We start from the raw sequence: 11,114 nt of genomic DNA, 5'->3' as shown, positions 1-11,114 counted from the left end.
GGCGAGGCAGGACGGCTGGAAACAGCAACCGAGCTCTCTGTATTCCAACCCAGAAGTCAGGTGTTGAGATGAAAGAGAGGCCTGTGTGTGCTACATGGCTAATTTAAGGGATTAACACCTGTTCTACCAAGGCAGATTAATCCTAATCCTGCTTTAACCCCTTTGATCTGAAGTCAGAGTGATTTAAGGAGTGGACGGGCCTAATCCCTTCTCAAACCAGGTACCCGATGGAGCGTTGACTGTACTCGGTACCACAACTTTGTGTACATTTACTTCTCTTACTCCGCAAAGGAATGGAGTCATTACTGAATCCTTTTGTGCATCGTGCCCTCCCTCCCTCTCCACTTCAGAAGGGTTGATTCGTTACCACAGGGTTACGAGCAGGAAGAGCTGCCATTGGCATATTAAGCCTCGAGTAGTAAGGTATTACAGCCCGATCGTTGACGGAAAAAATGTTTTGCCGAAGCGAAAGCCACAGTATCTGGCTTCGGCTTTTATAAATCTGCGTTTTCACAACCACAGTAACCAAGACGAGAAGCTACAGAGGATCTGAGAAGTAGTTAAAAAATTGGCGCTATTAATTGTGCTCTGTTCAAGAGATCATCATCGTCATCAATTGCGGCTTTAACGCTTTAATGTGCTTATTATGATTACCAGATTGTGGCGTGTGTGTGTGTGTGTGTGTGTCTATGTGTGTGAAGGAGTGTGTGTGTGTGAAGGAGAGTATGTGTGTGATGCAGTGTGTGTGTGTTTGTGTGACCTTGTGTGTGTGTGCGTGTGTGTGTGAAGGAGAGTATGTGTGTGATGCACTGTGTGTGTGTGTGTGTGTTTATGTGTGACCGTGTGTGTGTGTGTGTGTGTGTGTGTGTGTGAAGGAGAGTACGTGTGTGATGCAGTGTGTGTTTGTGTGACCGTGTGTGTGTGTGTGTGTGTATGTGTGAGTGAAGGAGAGTGTGTGTGATGGAGAGTGTGTGGGTGTGTGTTTGTTTGTGTGTGTGTTTGTGTGACGGAGAGTATGTGTGTGACGCAGTGTGTGGGGGTGTGTGTGTGTGTGTGAAGGAGAGAGTGTGTGTGTGACGGAGAGTATGTGTGTGACGCTGTGTGTGTGAAGGAGAGTGTGTGTGACGGAGAGTATGTGTGTGACGCAGTGGGTGTGTGTGTGTGTGTGAAGGACGGTGTGTGTGTGTGTGTGTGACGGAGAGTGTGTGTGTGTGTGTGTGAGACGGAGAGTATGTGTGTGACGCAGTGTGTGTGGGTGTGTGTTTGTGATGGCAACACATGGATACATTTGATAGGAGTGAGAAAAAAAGACTGTGGGAGAATTTAGATAGATTTGGTGTGGTGACGATGGTGGGAAGAAAGGTAATTGAAAAAGAGAGGTATGAGTTTGGTTTTGGGGTTTTCTAAATGAGCGACTAGAGATGGGTGGGTCTGACCGCAGCATGGTTTTGTGTGTGTGTGTGTGTGTGTGTGTGTATTTGTATTTGTGGAAGCAGATAGACACAAACACATTTGCAAACATTGTCCTGCTGCGCCTTTATCTTCGGTATATGGACTCAGAGGAGGACCACACAGGATCTGTGTTTTGCGTCGGAGTATGTGGCAACGCTGTTGTTATTGATCCCGCCGCAGACGTCAAACCCCAGCGCCTGTTTTACTGCCGGCCTGATTTAAACAATATGCTGGAGCCCGTTTCATCCATGTCCAACACCGCTGAATTATTAAACACATCTCTAAGGCAAAAGGGCCTTCTCTTTGCATAATGTCTTCACACACATCTACTGTTGAGCGACTCCAGGGAACAAACAAGCCCTTCTTCATTAGTGTAATTGGGAAAGAAGAAAAAGAGAGAATAGAAAATTAGGGGATGGGACTTAAAGAGGATAAATAGATCATAATCATATGGCTGTATCATTGATTAAACATTATAATGTCTCAAAAGAAAGCGCTTTCATCGCACTCTTTACAGAACACAGATAAGGGTTTTATGTTTTCTCTGTGGGACTAAAGATCAGAAAAAAAACCTTCTCCACACTCCAGTGGCTCAGTCAAACTGTTAGTGAACGTTCGTGTGTGCTGCCATGGATGTTCTTTCATGTAGATGTAAGCAACTTTTATACCTTCAACCCGCAAATTAACTCCAATCAGTCCTTCCAGAAAAATGCAGAGTTTTTTTGTGATTATTGCGGGCAAAAATCCTTGATTATGCGGCACGTTTTCTTAAAAAATGGAATATGGATGGATGGAATATGCGGGATATTTATGCAATTTTATGCGATGAAACTGCGGGAACTTGCAAAAACTGCGGTTTCCTCATGGCTTCATCGCGGGGTTTGCCGCTTTTTCATAATGTTCCCATGGCAACAGGGGAAAATGGCTGCTCTTGTGTGAAGTAAATGCAGCATTTTTCAACTTTCTGCTAAGATATATGTGTGACTTTTTTGCAACGAAAATGCGGGGATTATGAAATCATGCAAGCCCCGTGTATTTTGCGCGGAAATAGGCAATTTCTGCAGCAAAAGTGCGCCGTATTTTAAAAAATGCGGCCCCCCCGCATAAATAAGCAGACTTTGGCTGATTATGCATTGAATTATGTGATCGCATAATCACGTTTTTCTGGAGGGACTGTCCAATTCACACATGAGACCTGGCAGTTTGGTCTTGTGACTATAGCACCAGTTAGAAGCCAAGCCCATAGATTGTTTTGTTTTGTTTTGTTGTTTTCATACAGTTATTACTAGGAATGCACCGAATCCAGATTTTTGGGGTTCGGCCGAAGAGAATCCACTGGTTAAGATTCTGCCGAATCCTCGTCCCATCCTCAGTCCATGAACACAGTAAACTCATTAATGAAGTAAACAGTGACTGTCCTTCCTTTGCCGTACCTGAAGTTGCTGCATTTTAGCTGCTGTCTGTAGATTCCTTCATCACAACTCGTATTCTTTCAGATGTTTCATACCAGATGTGATGTTGTGTATAGTTCAGGGTCCTCGCCACCACCAGACTAATCAGCATTGCAGATTGAACATGTAGCTGGACTTGAATGACCTTCTTTTGACTGAAAGTACTGCCAAACTACACTTTTTCTTCTCACCAGTTCCATTTTCACTTCCTCACAGCCTGCTGCATTGAACGCTCCACCTACGTAAACACCTTCCTGTAATCAACGGCGCCGTCATAACGGCGACCAGCGTAGCGCGCGTAGGATTCGGTTCGCTGGGAAAAAATTCTATGGTTCAGCAGAAACCGAACCCCATCAAAAAGCCCAATATTCAGCATCCTGGATTCGGTGCATCCCTGGTTTATTACCCTTCCTTTATTGTGTACCATTAATACTTGTTTAACCCACAGACGCGAGTCAACGCCAGCTGTCGATCGTGACATTTCACCCCGTTTTTGACTGCTTGGTTTGTGGACTGCTGTTTTGAAGCCTTGAGTTTGGCAATTCGGCTATCGCCATCTTGTTTTTTTTAAAACTCTGCTGGATGACTCGCTTCAGAGGGGTTAGTGCAGCACCATTGCAACCATAAACAACAGTGGCTTGGCCGTGTCATGCTCCAGCTCCACCCTCTTGTCCAAATGTGGTCACTTCTGGCTCCAAAAAAAGACGCAAGATGGCGACGGCCAAAAAGCAAACTCTTGGCTTAAAAACAGCAGTCCATCTTACGTCCATTATTTTTTACAGTCTTGACCAAATCATCACACTGTTTGAAGTGTTCATTTAACTGCGTATTGAGTCTGAACACTGACCTGACTCTCTCGCCTGGTGTGAGTGAGTCTCCCCGTAGACCGGACCCAGCCAACAAATACGATTTGAAATGGTTTTCAGGGCCCGTAACATCAGCCTTTGCTTGGGGCACGTTGGGTGGTCAGTGCGTGTGACCTTCTCATAGTGGGGCCCCCTAACCCCCCCATCCATCCCTATTAGAGGACACTTATCAGGGACAGCAGCCAGAGTGACACACTCCCAGCTGGGCGTCCCTGGAGAAAATGCTGTGCAGTGCAGGGAACGGTCCCTATGGTGCTGTGTGTGTGTGTGTGTGTGTGTGTGTGTGTGGAGTTCTCTGCAGATAGGGGCCCTGTGACTCTGAGATATGCACAGGCTCATTAATTAGAGGCTCTCATTATCCCCCCTCAGGCTCCAGACATTTAATCAACACCAAGCTCCAACTAAGACACACGCATGCATGTACTCACACACACACACGCACACACCCTCGTGCACAGCCATCTCACATGATCCACCAAGCAGGCTATATTCTGACACATCATCTAAGAATAGAGCACTGTAAAGAGGTGAACGAGTGATTTGTTTTCAGTGATGTATGGCACAACAGAGTGGGTGGGTGTCATCGCTGTTCAACATTTTTATTATTATAATGTTGTTAAGCATTTCAAAACAGATTCATCCAGCTGCCATGTCTTACAGTGGAAGCAATCAGTCAAACACTAAGTTATATATTCCCCTGTTATACATTTCCATGCTGGTAAATATAATAAATGAATTGTGCATTTCGGTGATGGTTTTTGTAATATTTTTTTTTGTTCATTACTTAATTTTTTGCACGGAGAACTGAGACCTGTGTACGTATTGTTAAGGGCCGTCCTCGACTAAAGACATTCTTAGTAGACTTAGGGCCCTATCTTGCACCCGGCGCGGCGCAAAGCCCGACGCAAGTGTCTTTGCTAGTTTAAGACCGATGCAGTTCTCAATTTTCCGTCCAGCGCCCGCGTCGTTTAAATAGCAAATGCACCTGCGCCCATCTTTGGCCTATGGGTGTGCTGGTCTCACAGGGAGGTGTGTTCAGGTGCATTCTGGGCGTGCTGGTCTCACAGGGAGGTGTGTTCAGGTGCATTCTGGGCGTGCTGGTCTTACAGGGAGGTGTGTTCAGGTGCATTCTGGGCGTGCTGGTCTCACAGGGAGGTGTGTTCAGGTGCATTCTGGGTGTGCTGGTCTTACAGGGAGGTGTGTTCAGGTGCATTCTGGGTGTATTGCTATCTTGAGGCAGCGGGAAGTGATGGCACCATTGACCAACAAAAACCTGGTCTAAAGTCAATAACGCTGCATTTCATTGTTATTTTAACAGAGCATTAGTAAAATGCGTCTAGGCTCGAGCACAACACGTGCACACAGGGACGCACAGCAGCACACACACATGCAGAAGATTACAAATAAAAACATTACAACGTGAAAGTCTGGGGAGCGTGAGCAAGAAAGTAAATACAGGAAGAAGGTCCTGTGTTCTGGACTAGTGCATATTTCTTGCATCTTCATGGTCAAACCAGCTCATTTCATTCAGACTTTGTTTGGTGAGCAGCGTTACTACGTCTGCTCTGGTCACCGAGACTTCACTCTGCTTTAGCGGCGGCTGGTTTGACCACGGAGATGCGAGTGACGCACGGCGAGCTTGACCGAGTCTATTTCTGTCAGAGAAACATTGCAATTTGCTACAGTTTGCATGTTCTGCCGCGTCGCAGATTGCGAAGCACAGCTGACTACAGGAGACATTAGCTCGGACTCAGGAGTACGCATAGTTGGGGTGGTTCGAGGTCGGGCCACGTTCTCACCACAAACGACCCGCTCCAGAGTTCGTATGAAAGCGTACAGAGATCACCTCTTTAAGAAGGTCTCGGTACACTTGTCTGGTCCACTTTTGGTGCGCATCAGAGTGCGATGCTGCATTCACGCCTTCCCGAACAAACCACACCAAGGGGGAAAACCAACTATAGTGCCATTCAACAGAACTAAATGAGGCAGCTGTTAAAGCCCCCTAACACTCACGTGATTTTGTCAACTAATCGATGAGTTGATTTAATTGACAGAACTGAGTTTCTCCACAAAGAACCATGCAAAAAATCCACTTCAAATATTGTGTTTACTGGAGATGGTGCTCAGAAGTGTCTCGGTAGTAAATCAAATGATCTTAGCTGACTAAGACCAAAATGGCCCATACTGTAGGTCGACTGATCAACTAAAAGCAGGCAGCCCTAGTATTCTCACGTGCTTGCGTATTGCTATGTAAGCATGTCTGTGTATGTGTCATTGGGGTTCACATCTCTGTGCTCTTACTGTGGGATTTATTGCCCCTAAACTCCAGCCCTGGTAATTAAAAGGTCACTGTTTATTCGAACAGGGCAGGGGACAGATAGCGCCGCGACACTCCAGTGTTGTGACTTAGGAGCGAGCGTCTGTGTGGAAATAAATCACCCTCAGACATTCAGGAGAGCTTTTGGAGCGTTGCTCCTCTGTGGGGGTTTAAAGACCTTTTCCAAACAGCCTCTGTTACTGTGTGCTGCACTTTTTACACCATGTGGACTAAACAGGCAAGCAGACAGACACATCCTGGCAAATGCCCTTCACTGGTTCCTCCAGAGCTGTGTAAGTCTTAAATGGAACTGATTTGCTATAGACCAATTTGGAGTGGACGTCACAGTTACGTCACTGCGATCGCACGCGCATCGTGGTGGCAGAAAAACAGCCGAAACAATGGTGAATATACTGTTTATCACAATACATCCAAGTTTTTTCATGGACGACTTTCTTATAATACATCCATGGGGATAGCTGGCTAGTTTCTTAGCTAGCTTGATTATTCCACCATGTTTTCATGATACGTTGGGTACAGAAAATGAGCCAAACAGCCGACTGGTGAACAGCGACAGTGCTGGCTCCAGAGACGGATAAGCTAGCTAGCTAACTAGCCAGCCCTAACGTTAGCTTATCCATCTTCGGAGTAGCTACCTCCACTCTCCTACCAGTGAAGTAGTCTGCCAGCGGCAGGGAGACCGCGGGGTTAGCTAGGTAGGGACTGGGTTCGGCGATATGTTTACATTTTTTCAACCGGCCACCGTCAGCCCAGCAACCATCAGGCTTGTGTTATGATGGCTAATTAAGTCTTTGAACTGAACATGTGGCTGATTGAGCTGCAAAGTTTAGCTACTATGTGTTCCTTCCAGCAGAAAATATGTGGCTTATGGAAAAAATATAACGATTACAAGGACATTTTACTAGAAACATTTTTGTAATTAAGTGAATATGGCAGGAGCCAGAGCCGGCCCCACCCACTGAGCGATATAAGCAGTTTCTGGTCACTGGGGGGCCTAGAAAATATGTTTTAATGTACACAAGACAATAACCAAATAAAAACTGAACTTCTAAACATTTCCTAAGCATCAAAAAAGTCTTCAGTCTTGATTTAAAAGAACTGAGAGTTTTCTGGGAGATGGTCGGGATATGTGGAGCATAAAAACTGAACGCTGCTTCTCCAGGTTTAGTTCAGACTCTGAGGACAGAAAGCCCAAATCCTGCCCAAAAGTCTAAGGCCGGCCCTGGCAGTAGCATTCCTAAAGGGTTGCTACACCTCTAAAAACCATTTCCCTTCACATTACTCAGTCAAAAGTATTGTTAGCAAACCACAAAATGAGCCATGCCTTTCTCTTTTTGTCAGTTGTAAGACCGCTTACTGTGACATTGGAAACAGCCTGCGGTAGGGTGATGAGCTTTTTACATTCAACATGACTCAGTCTTTATTTTTGTACAGCCATCTGATTCAGAGCAAAAGACCACGCTAAGCCGTCTTTATGAAGCCAGCCCCTGATCACAACATACAGGGGAGACATGATTGGCAAAAACAAGAATAGGAAGCGCAAACTTTTAAACAGCTCCAAGTTGTGGAAAAGTTTTTTCTTTTTTGGTTTCCCTCTGAAGGCTGGAGTCTGATTTCATGTGTGGCTCTGATTGGGAAAGCAGAGGCACGCACAGGGAGCCCGCTGCTGTATGGAGATGCCAGATGACAGGCTTCACTACAGAACAGACTGAAGTGGCCTTTGATTGATCATCAAACATGGCTTTTATGAAACAATCGCTTGAGTAAACCTGTTTTAGATGTTGGGACTTCAATGTCTGTGTGTGAGCGGATAAACAGTAGCTTAGGATACAGAAGTCGGTCTCTAGCTGGACAGGCTGTTCTCATAAACCCTTCGTACATACAGCTACGAAACATAATGGAATGTAATCGGTTTGTATTCCACATATGTATTAATGTCAGCAGCACATTGACTGCTGCTGTATAAGAGCGTGAAGATCCTTGTAGGGAGGAGGTCTGGGGCGATGTTTGGCTCCTAAAACACAGGGCTTTCAAGCCGGGGAGCAGAGTTCATGTCCCGGAAGAAGTTAAAGGGTAACTACCGTTTTTTTCAACCTGGACCCTATTTTCCTATGTTTTTGTGTCTAAGTGACTGATGGGAACAACAATCTTTGACGTTGGTCAGGTATTAAGTGAGATCGCTGCAGTCGGCAGCGGAGAAACAAGCTACAATCTAAGTTAATAGGACAATTGTCCAGTTTGTATTTACCTTCACAAAAGTGCTCGTTTTGCCGCCGACAGACTCAGATTATTATTCTAAGTGTCTGACAACATTATGGAAAGGATCCCTACAGAGATAGACCTTTAAAACCTCTGTACTAAGTACTGTTTATTTACATGGAGTCTGGTGGGTTTAGCGAACGCAATTTCGCGTTTAAAAAAAGGATCTTACTCTTTAACCGAAAGGTCGAGCTCCTTATAAATCCTTTCCATAATGTTGTCAGACACTTAGAATAATAATCGGAGCCTGTCAGTGGCAAAACAAGCACTTTTGTGAAGGTAAACAATTGCCCTATTGACTTACATTGTAGATGGTTTCACGCTTAATACTGGACCAATGTCAAAGATTGTTGTTACCATCACTCACTTAGACACAAAAACATAGAAAATAGGGTCCAGGTTGAAAAGAAAAACGGTAGTAGATCATGCATGTGTGTAGTGTGGATTCTAACAACAGAGTGAAAACATTGTAAATTCCCTTGCGGGATAAATAAAGTATAAATTATTATTATTATTATTATTATTATTATTATTATTATTATTATTATTCATGAGAATGCGTTGAGCTGGCATCTAGGAATTAAATTGATGCAATGTAATCCATTATCAAAATCTAAATACTATAACACAAGCACACACAAACCCTCCTCTTTGACTACAAATGTCAGCAGCACTGTCATTCTGCTTGGGTGCCAGCTGTGGCTACGGAGGAAGTGTCGAGCATTTTGTTCATCTTCACCCATGTGGAGATTCCAAGTGTCTCATGGACTCCCTGTGCACAGCAGGCGTTTGTCCATGAGGCCATATGCCAGCGTGTCCCCCTCCTCCTACTTGTCTTTTGTTATCGGAGTGACCCTTTGGTGCCCTGCGGACCCAGCTGACCCCGCAGAGACACCACCTTATTGACCCCCCTCACAGCTCCATAGAGTCCATTACCTAAACCAATTTAAATCGCACGCTTGTTTCTAAAGTTGACTTCACCTTGCTTCAATATCGACCATTTCTTTGTCTCCGTTTTCTTTTACTTTGAGATAATTCCTCGTGAATAAACAATGATGTATTAATGCTGTCGCATATCCAGTCTCGCATAGCCAGCTCTATCTCCACAGCGCTGCAGAGTAAAGTCTGGCTACACTACTGATGCATTCTGGGATAGGAGAATAAATCGCTCTGAGTTGTTTGCATTTCTTTAAACCAATCACAGTCGTCTTGGGGGGCGCTAAGCTCCAGACGCAGCGACAGTGGCTCTGCTAAATAGTCTCAGGAAGGAACTTGTTTTGGTGGAACATTTGCAACCCGCAAAAGAAAACGCCTCATACAATATTACATGAAGTTAATTGTTGACACAATACAGTAACGTGAGCTATTTAAATTAGCTGATACATGGTTAAACCTCATTGGCTCTTACCAGTGTATCTCCGTGTGTATTTCGCCCACAACAATCCCACCAATCAGTTCCAAAACGTCTCAGTTAGAGAGGAAATGACCTAAACATATTCTTTGTAAATCTTTACAATCATTCCCCAAAAGAACCAAGCAGGTCTGACTTGTTACACCATCCAAATCTTCTTCAAAACTTGACATTTTAAGCGTGTAGCTCGCTAGCTCCAACGTTGTTGTTTCCCAAAGTGAAAGTATTTTGACAACGGCAACACACAGAGAGCGGTACTTCTGTTGATCCAGACTACATATCCAGTGATGAATATTCTGGTTCAACGCATTCCCATGAACAGGTCCGTATGATATTGTGTGAAAATGTATGCACACCAAAACGTATGATATCGTACGAAGTTAGAAGACCGCCGTCGGGTCACGTGACGCCGGCTGGCTACAAGCTCCATGACGCCGTGCAGCAGTTGCTAGTTGTTTAAGCTGCTACAGAGCTTCGCTGCGCCGGCTACAGACCTCAGTCGTATCAGCGGTAGTTGGTGGTTCAGTTACCCGAGAATAGGTGACTTTGAGCTGGGTACATAGCACCGTGAGCTGCCGGTTGTTTCGGCGGACATTACGGTTAAATTTAGTCCACAAAATATGAGCGTTTTGCCGCGACGGAAGTTAAGATTAGGCACCAAAACGACTAGTTAAGATTAGGAAAAAGATCGTGGCTTAAGGAACACGCATTTCCTGGGTGAAAGAGTTTTCCCCGGAAGTGAACTCCCTGGCTTGAAAGTCCTGTATGTTAAAGGACAGTTCTGGCGCAAAATGAACCTAGGGGTTAATAACATATGTGTACCGAGTCGACCGTTCTCTGGGATATGTTTTCATGCTAATCCAATGTGTCTCTAGCTTGAAACAAGATGCTGCAAACCGCTGATTAGCTTCTAAAGCTAGCTTTCGGGGCAGAGGGTAAATCTCTATTTCTACACCACTAACAAGGCTCAAAATATCACCACACTTCCACGGTAGCATAATGAGGGTCCCTACATGTAAACCCAAGCATTGACAGTTAAACGACGAACGCTGTGTTTGAGCTATGTGACTGGTTGCACGGCGTTCGTCGTTCGACTGGTCGTGACTGTTTCCCCAAGATGGCGCCTGCCTGTATAGTGAACAGTACTGTCTTTATAAACTATCTTTTTAATAAACTGTCTGTACACGTACAAAGTTCTCAATGATTGGGTTTACATGTAGGGACCCTCATTATGCTACCGTTGAAGTATGGTGATATTTTGAGCCTTGTTAGTGGTGTAGAAATAGAGATTTACCCTCTGCCCCGAAGGCTAGCTTCAGAAGCTGATCAGCGGTTTG

Source organism: Sander lucioperca, chromosome 2 (genome assembly GCF_008315115.2).
Source record: "Sander lucioperca isolate FBNREF2018 chromosome 2, SLUC_FBN_1.2, whole genome shotgun sequence".
Classification (NCBI taxonomy): domain Eukaryota; kingdom Metazoa; phylum Chordata; class Actinopteri; order Perciformes; family Percidae; genus Sander; species Sander lucioperca.
Note: the sequence above shows the minus strand (reverse complement) of the source record.